The sequence below is a fragment of the Chiloscyllium plagiosum genome, chromosome 30, assembly GCF_004010195.1.
Source record: "Chiloscyllium plagiosum isolate BGI_BamShark_2017 chromosome 30, ASM401019v2, whole genome shotgun sequence".
NCBI classification, from domain to species: domain Eukaryota; kingdom Metazoa; phylum Chordata; class Chondrichthyes; order Orectolobiformes; family Hemiscylliidae; genus Chiloscyllium; species Chiloscyllium plagiosum.
The window spans coordinates 14491949-14507127 of record NC_057739.1 but is presented as its reverse complement, the minus strand read 5'-3'; the positions used below and the strand labels follow the sequence as shown (position 1 = coordinate 14507127).

The window sequence follows — 15179 nt, the reverse complement described above, 5'->3', positions numbered from 1 at the left end:
ACTCCCTGGTCTAATTAGAAGCATTGATTGCAGAGAACAATATATAGTTGTTTGCCAGTTAGCACTGACTACAGAATGCATTGGGATGTTTGAGGTTTTCAGAGAGACATGTACCTTGTACCTTTAGTCAGTTGCATGTTACTATTAGGGTGGACTGGCATCATAACCTCCACTGCTAATTCCTAAAACCATAACCTGGCATTATGTCTTAGCTGACAGACAAAACTTGGAGAGGGGAGAAATAATAAATATAACAGCATTGGGTAATGTCATTTCTTGACAAAGGTAACAATGAGGGCAAAGGATTTCAAGTGGCTTCATGTTCTGGACCAAAAACATTTCACACTATATTGAGTGGACTGTGGTTATTGATATTCTAGTTCAGCAAGGGATGGAGGGTCACCTTGGACAGCATCTCACTTTGGAGAAACTTGGAGCTCAAACCCATGACTTGGAGACCCTCCTACTGCAGTCCAGGCTTAGAGGGTGGAACCAATCAGTGCTAAATGTACTCTAGCCAGGCAGAAAGGAAAAAAAAATGAATCCGCTCCAACTGAAACTTGACAAATAGGTCCTGCATGGATCCTAAATGGGAAGTGTGAGATGCAATTGGTAGCTACATTTCCATTGCTGCTTTTTGGTTCCTCCATGCCTATTTACATTCTGATAATGGCCCAGACACAATATCAATGGTTCACAGAGGAAAAGAACAGTTTAAAAAAAACAATTAGCAATGAACATACTGGTCCTTCATTCTGAAAGAAGTCAAACCAGTATATGTGTCATTGATGGGATTTCCTGATGTTTGCTTCTGACCTGGTGACACCCTGACTGACTTTGCAGCCTTTATGGAAAGCTCTGCTTGCTGCTGAATTATAGTGGTGCTAGTAGTAAGTTTGTATCTAGATAGCTGGTATAAAGTAATCCACACCTATGCTAGTGAACATCAACAAGCATTGTTAAGTGTAGACACTATATAAAAGACATGGTAAAAGAGAGGGTCTCTGAAGCCCTATGCTCTTGGATCCCAATTTGTTGTAATCCAACATCAGCATGATGTAGCGATTGAGCATGTCAAATAAGAAGCTTTCATAAGAATAAAAGTGCAGGTAATACTTTTCTCTGCACAGCTGATTCTAAATGTGCCAGCTTAGTCCTTTTATATATTCCTATATTAGGCTGAACTAATTGATTGAAGTTACGGCAGGGATGAAACTGTCCCAAATGGCAATAATACCTCCTGATTTTGGACAGTTCGGTTTCTGCTCTTGATCACTCTCACAAAGTCATAGCTTTGGAAATTGAAATAACTCCACAGACACGAGTGTCCGTCACCAAGTCATCCTTTATTGACACATGGAGAGTCCTTGACACTGATCCAGCTCCCTCAGAGCTAGCTCTCAGAGTGTCAAAACCTTTGAAGGTTTGTTTTTTTTTCTTTGTTTTTTCTTTTTTTGATCAAAACAGTGAAGGGGAGGGTAGGGACTAAATCAAAATAGAATTGGAGGGAGAAATCATGCTCTCCACTCCCTGCGGCGCCCACCTCTCCCTGAACTCCTCCAGGGTGTTGGTGGACACCGCGTGCTCCTTCTCCAAGGACACCCGGGCCCCTTTGAAGGTTTTTTTTTTTTCTTTTCAAAACAGTGAAGGGGAGGGGTATAGCACTTTTTTTTTCTTTTTTTCTTTCTTTTTTATCCCCAGCACCCATGGTGTGTGTGTGTGCAGGTGTGAGACACAGTGAAAGACACAAAGTGCATGAATCTTTATTCAATTTCCACCACCAGGAAGATAGGAAAACACCCGGGTGGCCAGTGACAAGCACTGCCCTTCACATCAAGGGACAGTGCTGTGTGATCAAAACAGTGAAGGGGAGGGTAGGGACTAAATCAAAATAGAATTGGAGGGGGAAATGATGCACTCCACTCCCTGCGGCGCCCACCTCTCCCTGAACAACTCCAGGGTGTTGGTCGACACCGCGTGCTCCTTCTCCAAGGACACCCGGGCCCCTTTGAAGGTTTGTTTTTGTCAGCTAGGGCTGTCTAATTGGACCACGTTAACAGCCCCAATCAGTGAACTCATATTTTGTGAGGTCCACCTGGCTGATCTCATTACAAATACTACAGAAGTTGCAGCTCTTCACTTGTACATTTTGGATAAAGGCTACATCAGCCTTGGCTCTGAAATCTTCAGAGCCCAATGAAATGCTTTCCCACTGTTCTGATTCAGATGATGAATGTTAATTTGGATTCAGAGCTTAGTGGCTGCTAGCACTGTTCCCCACCACTGCCCTTAAAAGAAAGTAATGAGAAAATAAATGACACAAGAAAGATTTTAAAAAGTTGGCATGGTTACAAACATTGTACAACATCAGCATCTGTAGCAGTACGGTCTCCTGAATGGCCAACGAGGTGAGATTAAAACTGACAATTACAATGAGAAAGGCTGCTGACAGAATTTCCCCCAAAAAAGGATCCATTTGAATACTAACTAAGTCATTCAATAAAAGAGAGAATTAAGAAAACGAACTAAATATGTAAATAGAATACCAAAATTGTGATGAAATGCCACTCCTATCTTGCTTATGAAGCTGGAAAGAAAATGTTGACCCTAAGTGTGAATCTTAACTGAAGTTAAAATTGGCAAGTAAATACAATAAAGAATTATCTGAGTCAGGATTAGAATGGTGTTGGAAAAGCACAGCAGGTCAGGCAACATCCGAGGAGCAGGAAAATCGATGTTTCAGGCAAAAGCCAGGTCCTAGCTCCCAGCCCTGCCAAGTTTTCACCATCCCCCCAGACCTCACCATCACTGAGGATGAACGATCAGTCCTCAGCCAAGGCCTTACCTTTACCCCCTTCCATCCACACATCAATGAATTCAATATGCGTCGTGACGTCAAACACTTCTGCCGCCTCCGCCTCTGAGCTTACTTTTACGATCAGGACTCCCGCCCACCTTCCGAGGACCCCTTCACCCGCCCCCAACACACTCCATCCACCTGGACACCCTGTGCTGGCCTATTACCTGCTCTCGATCTCCTCATTTCCAACAGCCGCTGAGACATTAACTGCCTCAACCTGTCTACCCCACTCCAACCTCTCACCCTCAGAATGCGCAGCCCTCCACTCCCTCTGCTCCAATCCCAACCTCACCATCAAACCAGCAGATAAAAGGGGTGCAGTGCTAGTTTGGTGCACTGACCTCTACACCGCTGAAGCCAGGTGCCAACTCGAAACACCTCCTTCTACCACCCCCTCGACCATAAATCGTCCCCCCCTGCCCCCCCCCATCACCAAACCATCATCTCCCAGACCACACACAACCTCATCACGTCTGGAAATCTCCCACTCACAGCTTTCCAATCTCATAGTCTGGGACCCCGAACTGCCCGATTCTACCTTCTTCTCAAGATCCACAAGCCTGACTACCCTGGCCAACCCATTGTCTCAGCCTACTGCTGCCCCAAGGAAGGGCTTTTGCCCGAAATATCAATTTTCCTGCTCCTCAGATGCTGCCTGACCTGCTGTGCTTTTCCAGCATCACTCTAATCTAGAGTCTGAAGACTCTGATTTCCAGCATCTGCAGTCCTCACTTTTGTCTAACTATCTGAGTCTATCCTTGAACAGAATAATAAGCAGCATGGACAGCTTCCAATTAATTATGTATTAATTACTGTCCCAAAACAGTTTACTGCATGGCTCTCTATACAGCATCTTCCACTTAAGCAACATTCTAGAAAGCATGGTGTGTCTTATATTCACTCCCAGGATGAGGGCATTGCTGGCTTGGCCAACATTTATTGCCCATCCAGAAATGGCAAAAACAGCAATTTAAGAGTCAACCACATTGCTGTGGCCTGGAGTCACTTGTAGGCCATACCGGCTAAGGATGATTAAGTTGGTGATCTGACAATCAACAATGGATTCATAATTGTCATTAGATTCTCAATTCCAAATCTTTGTTGATTTCAAAATCTGCCATCTGCAGTGACATAAGACCATAAGACATAGGTGTGGAAGTAAGGCCATTCGGCCCATCAAGTCCACTCCGCCATTTAATCATGGCTGATGGGCATTTCAACTCCACTAACCCGCATTCTCCCCGTAGCCCTTAATTCCTTGTGACATCAAGAATTTATCAATCTCTGCCTTGAAGACATTTAGCGTCCCGGCCTCCATTGCACTCCGTGGCAATGAATTCCACAGGCCAACCACTCTCTGACTGAAGAAATGTCTCCGCATTTCTGTTCTGAATTGACCCCCTCTAATTTTAAGGCTTTGCCCACGGGTCCTAGTCTCCTCGCCTAATGGAAACAATTTCTTAGCGTCCACCCTTTCCAAGCCATGTATTATCTTGTAAGTTTCTATTAGATCTCTCCTTAACCTTCTAAACTTCAATGAGTACAATCCCAGGATCCTCAGCTGTTCCTCGTATGTTAGACTTACCATTCCAGGGATCATCCGTGTGAATCTCCGCTGGACACGCTCCAGTGCCAGTATGTCCCTCCTGAGGTGTGGGGTCCAAAACTGGACACAGTACTCCAAATGGGGCCTAACCAGAGCTTTATAAAGTCTCAGTAGCACATTGCTGCTTTTATATTCCAACCCTCTTGAGATAAATGACAACATTGCATTCGCTTTCTTAATTATGGATTCAGCCTGCAGGTTTACCTTTAGAGAATCCTCGACTAGCACTCCCAGATCCCTTTGTACTTTGGCTTTATGAATTTTCTCACTGTTTAGAAAGTAGTCCATGCTTGTATTCTTTTTTCCAACGTGCAAGACCTTGCATTTGCTCACATTGAACTTCATCAGCCATTTCCTGGACCACTCTCCCAAACTGTCTAGATCCTTTTGCAGCCTCCCCACTTTCTCAGTACTACCTGCCTGTCCACCTAACTTCGCATCATCGACAAACTTCGCTAGAATTCCCCCAGTCCCTTCATCCAGATCATTAATATATAACGTGAACAGCTGCGGCCCCAACACTGAATCCTGTGGGACACCGCTTGTCACCAGCTGCCTTTCCAAAAAAGCACCTTTTATCCCAACTCTCTGCCTTCTGTCAGACAGTCAATCCTCAATCCATGCTAGTTGCTCACCTCGAACACCATGGGCCCTCACCTTACTCAGCAGCCTCCTATGTGGCATCTTATCAAAGGCCTTTTGGAAGTCTAGATAGAACCACATCCACTGGGTTTCCCTGGTCTAACCTACTTGTCACAGCTTCAAAGAATTCCAACAGGTTTGTCAGGCATGACCTCCCCTTACTAAATCCATGTTGACTTGTTCTAATCCGACCCTGCTCTTCCAAGAATTTAGAAACCTCATCCTTAATGATGGATTCTAGAATTTTACCAACAACCGAGGTTAGGCTAATTGGCCTATAATTTTCCATCATTTGTCTTGATCCTTTCTTGAACAATGGGGTTACCACAGTGGTCTTCCAATCATCCAGGACTTTCCCTGACTCCAGTGACTTTTGAAAGATCTCAACCAACACCTCTGCTATTTCCTCAGCTACCTCCCTTAGAACTCTAGGATGTAGCCCATTGGGGCCAGGAGATTTGTCAATTTTAAGACCTTTTAGATTTTCTAGAACTATATCTCTTTTGTAATGGCAACTATACTCAACTCAGCCCCCTGACTCCCTTTAATTGTTGAGATATTACTCATGTCTTCCACTGTGAAGCCTGACGCAAAGTACTTATTAAGTTCTCCAGCTATTTCCTTTTCTCCCATCACTGGCCTTCCAGCATCTGTTTGAAGTGGTCCAATGTCTACTTTTGCCTGTTGTTTGTTTCTTATGTACTGAAAGAAACTTGTACTATCATTTCTAATATTACTGGCTAGCCTACCTTCATATTTGATCCTCTCCTTCCTTATTTCTCTCTTTGTTATCCTCTGTTTGTTTTTGTAGCCTTCCCAATCTTCTGATTTCCCAGTGCTCTTGGCCACTTCATAGGCTCTCTCTTTTTCTTTGATAGATTTCCTGACTTCCTTTGTCAAGGCTGTCATGGCTGTCAAATCCCTCACCGGATAATCTTTCTTTTCTTGGGGATGAACCTCTGTACAGTGTCCTCAATTATACCCACAAACTCCTGCTATTTTTGTTCTACTGTCTTCCCCGCTAGGCTCTGCTTCCAGTCGATTTTCGTCAGTTTCTCTCTCAAGCCCTCATAATTACCTTTGTTTAACTGTAACACCATTTCATCCGATTTTGCCTTATCTCTTTCAAACTGCAGACTGAACTCTACCATATTATGATCGCTGCTTCCTAAGTTTTCCCTTACTTTAAGATTTTTTATAAAGTCTGGTTCATTACATAGCACTAGGTCCAAAATAGCCTGCTCCCTTGTGGGCTCCATGACGAGCTGTTCCAAAAAGCCATCCTGTAAGCATTCCAAGAATTCCCTTTCTTTGGATCCACTGGCAACATTATTTACCCAGTCTACCTGCATATTGAAGTCCTCCATGATCACCATGACCTTGCCTTTCTGACATGCCTTCTCTATTTCCTGGTACATGTTGCGCCTCTGGTCCTGACCACTGTTAGGAGGTCTGTACATAACTCCCATTATGGTTTTTTTACCTTTGTGGTTCCTCAACTCCACCCACACAAATTCCACATCATCCGACCCTATGTCATTCAGTGCCATAGGTTTAATTTTGTTCTTAACTAACAAGGTTTGTTCTTAACTAACAAGGCCACCCCGCCCCCTCTGCCCACCTCCCTGTCTTTTCGATAAGTTTTGAATCCTTGGATGTTTAACTACCACTCCTGAACCCCCTGCAACCATGTCTCTGTGATGCCTAACACATCATAATCATTCACGATGATCTGTGCCGTTAGTTCATTTACTTTGTTACGAATGCTACGAGCATTCAGGTAAAGTGCCTTAATACTAACATTCTTATCATTAGAGATATTGGAAGTCATAAGATGTCCTAAGTTATCCTTCCTTTTTGTTGCATTCCTAATCTGCCTCAAGGTTAAATCCACCTGCTTACATGCTATCCTCCTGCTGATCTTTCCATTTAACTCCATACTCCCTGTCACTTTCACTTTCCCTTCCCCCCCAACTCAGAAGTTTAAAGTCCTACTCTCCACCCTATTTATCCTCTTCGCTAGAACATTGGTACCAGATCGGTTCAGGTGGAGACCATCCCAACGGTACAGATCCCCCCGGTTCCAAACCTGATGCCAATGCCCCATGAAATGGAATCCCTCTTTCCCACACCAATCCCTTAGCCACGTGTTTTCTTCCCTACTTTTCTTATCCCTATGCCAACTGGCACGTGGCTCGGGCAGTAATCCGGAGATTATGACCCTTGAGGACCTGTACTTCAATTTCCTTCCTCGTCCTTGATAATCCCCAAACAGGTCCTCCAACCTAGCTTTGCCTATGTTGTTAGTCCCAACATGGACCACAACAACTGGATCCTCCCCCTCCCGCTCCAATGTCCTTTCAAGCTGGTTGGAGGTGTCCCGCACCCTGGCACTGGGCAGGCAACACACCATGCGAGACTCCCAATCCGGCTTGCATAGGATACTATCTGTCCCCATAATTATAGAATCCCCTCTAACAACTACTTGTCTTTTTGCTCCCCTCTCTTGAATGGCCTTCTGCACCATGGTGCCGTGGTCAGCTGGCTCATCCTGTCCAGAGCCCTTTTCCTCATCCGTATAGGGAGCAAGAATCTCATACCTGTTGGTCAAGGTCAAGGGTTGAGGCTCCTGCACTCCTGAACTCAAGTTCCCCCTACCTGCCTCACTTACAGTCACAATCTGATGTCCCTGATCACTAACTAAATGTGAATTACTCAATCTCCCAGGTGTGACTGCCTCCTGGTAACTCTTCCCCCTCCCGGATGTGCCACAGTGTTTTTAGCTCAGATTCCAGATCATCAACTTTGAGCCGGATTTCTTCCAGCAACCAACACTTGCTGCAGATGTGGTCACTGCCATTCACAATGGGATCAGCCAGCTCCCAAATCATACAGCTACAGCACATCACCTGCCCAGCCATCTCTGCTTAGTTAATTACTTTATTACTTTGTATAGGTTTGAGTTAAAATACTTTCTGATACCTCTCTGCTATAGTCTTTTTTTAAAAACCAATTAATAGATAAACCATAAAAAGTACATTTTTAACCATTCACCGATAAAGAAAATCCTTATCTTGACAAACCAGAGTCCTACTTTTGGTTGGGGGTGGGGGGGGGGCGGAGGTGGGAGACACAACATGGTTGGTGTCTGAGATTGGAGAGATTGGGGTGGGTACTTGTATTGATGGTGTTCCCATGTACCTTTTGCTCTCAATTCCATTTTAAGGTATCTTAACATTTCAGCCTCTGATGCATTTGGTTGTGTTTGGTCTAGAGCCACAGCTGGGACTAGGTTTAGGGTTTGGGTTCGGGTTTGGTTTGGGATTGAGATTGTTTCTCATCAGCATATTCAATAAGATTGAGAATGAGGGAGGAGAAAGATGGCATATTAAATGTGGAAGTTGTCAGTCCATATGAATGAGGAGATCTTTTGTCAGAAGATCAGATTTACTCAGACAATATGAAGCCATAACAGTTGAATTCAGCTTGAGGAAGAATGGTGGGAGTGTATTTGAAGCTATCACCAAGGTAAGCTTGTGGCAATACTTGAACGTAATGTTTTTGATCTTTGCAATGTTCAGCTGTTGGAACTTGAGTCTCATAGAAGATCATGTGACCAGCAAACCATTTGAAAGCACAAAGGCAATAGAAGAGTCAAGTAATAAGGAAAGAAAATGGAGTTGCTGCAGTATTGAAACTGGGTCTGACCTGTGTACAACAGATGCTAGTCCCCTGACTGGAATGATCTTGACAAGAAGGAAAATGTAGATGAGAAATGAGAAGTATCGCAAAAATGAATAGATCCCTTAGGGATTCCAGACAGATGAATGTAAAGGCATTCTTCCTGGAAATGTAGTGGCTACAATTCATTAGATATGAGTGGACCAGAGAAGAGTTGTGGAAGGTGGTTGACAATTTTGAAGGTTATGGAGAAGCTAATGAAGAATGATTTACCAAAGTCCTAGTCATTGAGAATGTTTAAATTAGATTAGATTCCCTACAGTATGGAAATAAGCCAGTTGGCCCAACAATTCCACAACGACCCTCCGAAGAGTAACCCATCCAGTCCCATTCCCCTACCCAATATTTACCTCCGACTAATGCACATAACACTGTGGACAATTTAACATGGCCAGTTTACCTAACCTGCACATCTTTGGACTGTGGGAGGAAACCCATGCAGACACAGGAAGAACTTTCAAACTACACACAGACAGTGACCCGAAGCTGGAATTGAACCTGGATCCCTGGTGCTGCGAGGCTGCAGTGCTAACCACTGTGCCATCTTTGAAGGAGAAGGAGAAGGAAAGGTTGAAGATGATGGCTTGTAAGGCAGGAGGTTTGTTGGTAAGCATTTCAGAAAGAGACAAGATGATGACGTTTTTGAAAGGGATCTGGATAGTATCTTAGAAATAGAAAAATTCACATTGTCAGCTCGCTTGGGGTCAAGAAGAGAGATTCTGGGTGGTGAGCAGTTCAGTGGGAAGAAGTCACAGGTCACCTACAAATTAACTGGAATTGCCAAGCTGTTTACAACTACATTTCTGTTTCGTCAAGTGTCTGAGTACTGTATCATGTCTTTTACCCAATATTTGTTAAACTGTTGAGGCACAGCAAAGTAATCCAAGAGCACTTTTTAAATTGGTGTCCACAATGCTGACAGGATCTGACAAACAAAAAGTGTACAATTTTGATACATTGAACTTGAAACAAAATTACCGTTATTTTAATAAAATCTACAGCATGCTTTCCAGTTTGTTTCTCCAATGGTAGCGAACTAGAGAGACCTTTTTTTTTACCTTTTTTTTTCTGCTGGAGCAGAGATTGACATGGAAATATTTCAATGAATCTAACAACATCAGAAATGAGGAAAACATCTGCCATATGACATTACCTGCTTTTGTCACCAACATGTTTGACATTTGTTCTTGAAATGAAGGGCAATAGAAATGTTTGCACAGAGTCTAACGAAGCAAAAACAATACACAACTAAAAGGGCAATGCTTTTTATAAATCGATTCAGACACTTCAGGCACAATCACAGAATAAAAAATAGAATAAAACAAAACAGGAATTGTCCAAAGCAGCTTTGATTGAAAGGTCCATATTGTATATGGGCCTAAAAGGGTGAGTATTTGATTCAGTGCAATGAACACCATCATGGAGACTTACTTTGAGTAAAGAAAGCGCTCATAGGAGACTGGTAAAGGGGTGGAATGCCCTATCTGCCAATGTAGTTAACTCAGCCACATTAGGGAGATTTAAACAATCCTTAGGTAGGTACATGGATGATGATGGGACAGTGTATGGGGATGAGCTGAGAATAGTTCACAGGATGGCGCAACATTGAGGGCCGAAGGGCCTGTTCTGTGCTGAATTGTTCTATATTCTATGTTCTATGTAAACCTGGGCCTAGTGTGTGCTCTTACACTCTTGTAGGTAATACACTGCAAATAGTTGCAATAATGCAATAAACTTCATATTGCTTACTCTTCTTGTTAGACTCGCAGGTTACTTTCCTCATTCACAGTACATCAATTTGAACTTGAAGGAACTCAACATAACAATCTGTGCATATAATATTGCATTCAGAACATTGAAATCCTTCAACCCACTTCGTCTTGAATAATTCAGGTATCGTTTTAAGTCAATTAAAATTAAAATCAGGAGATTTAATAGGCTGTGAAATTAATATCATTCATTCTACTACATTGGCCCAATCAAAATTTATTTATTGTATGAGAAAGAATTTTGCTGTCAAAATAATAACTTGCGTGTTTTATTAGTTTGCTCTCCTGTCATAATTTAATTAGTAGTCGAAATATTTTCATATGTTAACAGATTTATTTTTCTTCTGAAACTTCTGTGCCTATTTCAAATGTGACAGTATAATTACAGTTTTGTACTTGTTCCAATGGTGAGTAAATCAAAATGAATAGTTTTTTGCAGCTCAGTTCAGCATCGACTAGCCCAACAGGGATGAATAAGTCAACGTAAGCCAACTTCAGATTTCCTTTTATTATTGTTGAGATTGTGGGCATCACTGATAAAGCAAGTCTATTTTGCCTATTAGCAATTGATTGGAAAGGTGATTGTGAGCCACTTTTTTGAGCCTTTTCAATCTGTCAGGTAAACGACTCTTGTAGTGATTTTCTATAAGGAATTCCAGAATTATGGTTCATTAGGAAATGGTGACATATTCAAGGTTTGTGTACGGATTTGTAGCTCAGGTGCTGATTGTCATAGTTGTGGGTATGGTTGCCGAGCTGAGAAGTTGATTTGCAGATATTTTGTCCCCTATCTAGTTGATATCTTCAGTGTTTTGGAGCCTCCTGTGAAGTGCTGCTGAACTGTGTCTTCTGGAATTTATTTGGTTCCATTCCAGCTACTTCTGGTTGTCGGTTCCGAACAGGATCGGAACCAAATAAATTCCAGAAGATACAGTACATCAGAGCTTCAGAGGAGGCTCCAAAACACCTGAAGATGTCAACCAGTCAGGGGATGAAACATCTGCAAATCAACTTCCCAGCTTGGCGAACATACCCACTACTATGACATGGTGACATATTGCTAATTCAGATGGTTTGGAAAAGAATTTTCACAATAACAAGGTTCCAAACATGGATCCCAGCAGAGCCCCACTGGACACAGTTTTCTAGTCACAAACAAAACCCTCAGAAATTACCCTTTGCTTCCTACTACTCAGCCAATTCTGCATCCAATTAGGCAACTGTAATGCCTTGTGTAGTATTCAACTGCCTAAGAACAAATTCCAATTTGTAGTGCTACACTCTCAAACAAAAACTAACAAACTTAAAAGACCCAGTACAACCCATGGACAAAACCAACGTCATCTACAAAATTCCGTGCAAGGACTGCCACAAACACTACGTAAGACAAACAGGAAGAAAGTTAGCCACCAGGATACACAAACACCAGCTAGCCACAAAAAGACACGACCCTCTCTCCCTCATAGCCCTGCACACAGATGAAAAAAACCACCAATTTGACTGGGACAACACATCTATCCTGGGATAGGCTAAGCAAAGACATGCCAGAGAATTCCTAGAGGCCTGACACTCCAACCACAACGCCATAAACAAACACATAAATCTAGATACCATCTGTCAACTCCTCAGAAAACCAACTGGAAATGACATCACCACAAACCCCAGGAACCCCATCCACGCCAAACATATAAATAGCAAGCAGGAGACAACAGTTTCACTTCACTTGGAGGTCGCCACTGATTATGTTACCTAGCCAGGTAATGAAACATCTAGATATCAAACCAACAGCTCAGCGAGCAAAGCTACACCCTAAACCTCAACCTGAGCTGCAAACTTTCACAAACCTTGCAAAAACGACTTAATGGCATTAATTAGAAATGCATCCACCAGAATAACCAAAATCTTTGCTTCGTTTTTGTTCATGCTTTACACTGAAGAGAGTATAAATGTTGAGCATTCACCATGTCCGTATCTATAACACTGCACTTATTTAAGTTATGCATCAATTCTGAGTCGCAAGTCCAATGTCCAGAAACATTTAAGGTCTGCCCGAGGCACACAATTGTCATCTCTGGATCACTAGAAGATCAAAAGCTTGATGACAAAGAACACATGGCTGATTGTCCTAGAGTGATTTAAAGTTGGAAAATTGCTTCTGTGGCACAGAGATACCAGTCATGTCACTTATCTCATTAAAACAGCCATGCATAGCCTTCATATCAGGAAGTGAGGATGTAGCTTATGCAGATAACTGAGGTTACAAAGCTGATAATAATGATAGAAAAGCATCAAATGAAATAAGGGGGCAGCACAACTGTTTTTATAATAAATTTAATCTATGAATATTATAGGTAGGTTTTGCAATGATAGATGATATCAGCACTCTGTTGTGAAGAAAGCATATCAGTCAGCAACTTCTGTTGTCTTTGTATGCTCAGTAAAACTATGAAATTCAGAAAGTTGCTGCCCAAGTGCCCTTCTCCTCTAGAAACTTTGCTTTGACAATATCTTTCCAAGAAATGCAATGTTCACTTAAAGAAAATTTGCAATACTTATATTATTGATGTTTTAACCTATGCCATTATATGTGCCAGAAATAAAGTTGGATTTGTCCATCCAAATGTAAGTGAATTGTTAACATTATTAATTACTGCTAAACAGAATTCCTCATAATAAAATGACATTTTTATAAATGTGTATTTCATTCCTTCAGATTTTAATTCTGGTTGAAGATCGAAACAAAATGACAAAAAGCTATTTGGAGCAACATCAACAATTTGCTGAGAGTTCCAGGACGCAGATCACTGTGCCATTATGGATAAAAGCAGACAACAGCTAAACTGTTAGATTCAGGTCTCACCATTCTCATAACCTAAGGATTCTAAAATAATTGTAAACTGCAACTAAGTGTACCTTCCATGCAACAGCTGGCTGACCCTTTGTTTTCTTCAGTTTGTTATCTGAATATGCATGTAGTTGGAATCAGTAGTTACAGGGAAAAAAATCAGGAAAATGATGCCGAGGATGATTACTCACAGTAAAAAATAAGAAGGCAGCCCGGGAGAAGGCAGCAGATTCAGGAAAAAGGGGAAGAAAAGCTGAAGGAAGATGAGAAGACCATCTGTATGGACTTTAACAGATTAATTGCTAATTTACTTGTGTTTTGGAACAGCATATTAACAGAATTGTGGTCAGCTAGGGGATAGTGGTTAGTTAAAGGAAAGAATGTTTGGTTTGTTAATAGTTTTGTTAGTGTTCACTTTTAGGGTTAAATAAATTGTTACTTTTTACTTATACAATGAAAATCAGGGATCTTCTTTCATTCACACGTTTTTAACAGATTACGAGGAGAGGCAATCTTCTCTGGGTGTTTTAGTTTAATTAGTAGATGGGTTCAACCTCCGTGTTATAACACATGACAAAGAGGTAGGCTTTAAGGAATCCTTCAGTATCGCTGGCTCAGAGCCCATGAAATTACTCCCTAATGACATTGAGTGTACCTTCATCAAGTGGACTTCATTGGTTCAAGAAGGCACCTTATCATTGCTTGCTCAATGGCAACTAGAGATTATGCAATAAATGCTGGCCAAGCGAGCAATGTCCACACCCTGTGAGTGAATAAAAAGAAACTTGGCACAATGGCATAGTGAGCATTCTTGTTCAAGGCTGAGATAGATAGATTTCGAATCAGTAAGGGAATCAGTCGTTACAGGGAAAAAAAATCAGGAAAATGATGCCGAGGATGATTAGATCAGCCATGATCTCTTTGAATAGAGGAGCACACTTGACAGATTAAATAGCCGACTTCTGTTCCTACATCTTATGGTATTCTAGTCTTATTTGGTTATTGTTTGGAAGGAGTTAATGCTTAAGTTACATTGAGCTCCATTCTTTCAGGGCCTGATCAGGTGCAGAAGAAAGTGAGGACTGCAGATGCTGGAGATCAGAGCTGAGAATGTGTTGCTGGAAAAGCGCAGCAGGTCAGGCAGCATCCAAGGAGCAGGAGAATTGACGTTTCAGGCATGAGCCTGAAGAAGGGCTCATGCCCAAAACATCGATTCTCCTGCTCCTTGGATGCTGCCTGACCTGCTGCGCTTTTCCAGCAACACATTTTCAGCTCTGATCAGGTGTACCCGAGAACTCTGGGAAGCTAGAGAAGTGATTGCTGGGCCTCTTGCTGAGATATTTGTATCATCGATAGTCACAGGTGAGGTGCTGGAAGACTGGTGCTAACATGGTGCTACTGTTTAAGAAGGGTGGTCAGGACAAACCAGGGAACTATAGACCAGTGAGCCTGACCTCGGTGGTGGGCAAGATGTTGAAGGGAATCCTGAGGTACAGGATGTACATGTTTTGGAAAGGCAAAGACTGATTAGGGATAGTCAACATGGCTTTGTGCGTGGGAATTCATGTCTCTCAAAATTGATTGAGTTTTTTGAGGAAGTAACAAAGAAGATTGATGAGGGCAGAGCAGACGGTGTGATCTATATGGACTTCAGTAAGGTGTTCGACAAGGTTCCTCATGGGAGACTGATTAGCAAGGTTAGATCTCATGGAATAC

General features: G+C 42.2%; 1 long non-coding RNA gene across 1 annotated transcript in view; it reads left to right on the top strand.

Annotated features, from left to right (window-relative positions):
* The window catches only part of LOC122564654, a 36315-nt gene extending 22437 nt beyond the window's left edge, over positions 1-13878 (top strand). Inside the window, exons 2-3 of the long non-coding RNA XR_006315954.1 lie at positions 10611-10742; positions 13332-13878. This is a non-coding gene — a long non-coding RNA (uncharacterized LOC122564654). The remainder of the gene's footprint in view (positions 1-10610; positions 10743-13331) is intronic.
* Positions 13879-15179: the final 1301 nt, after the last annotated feature.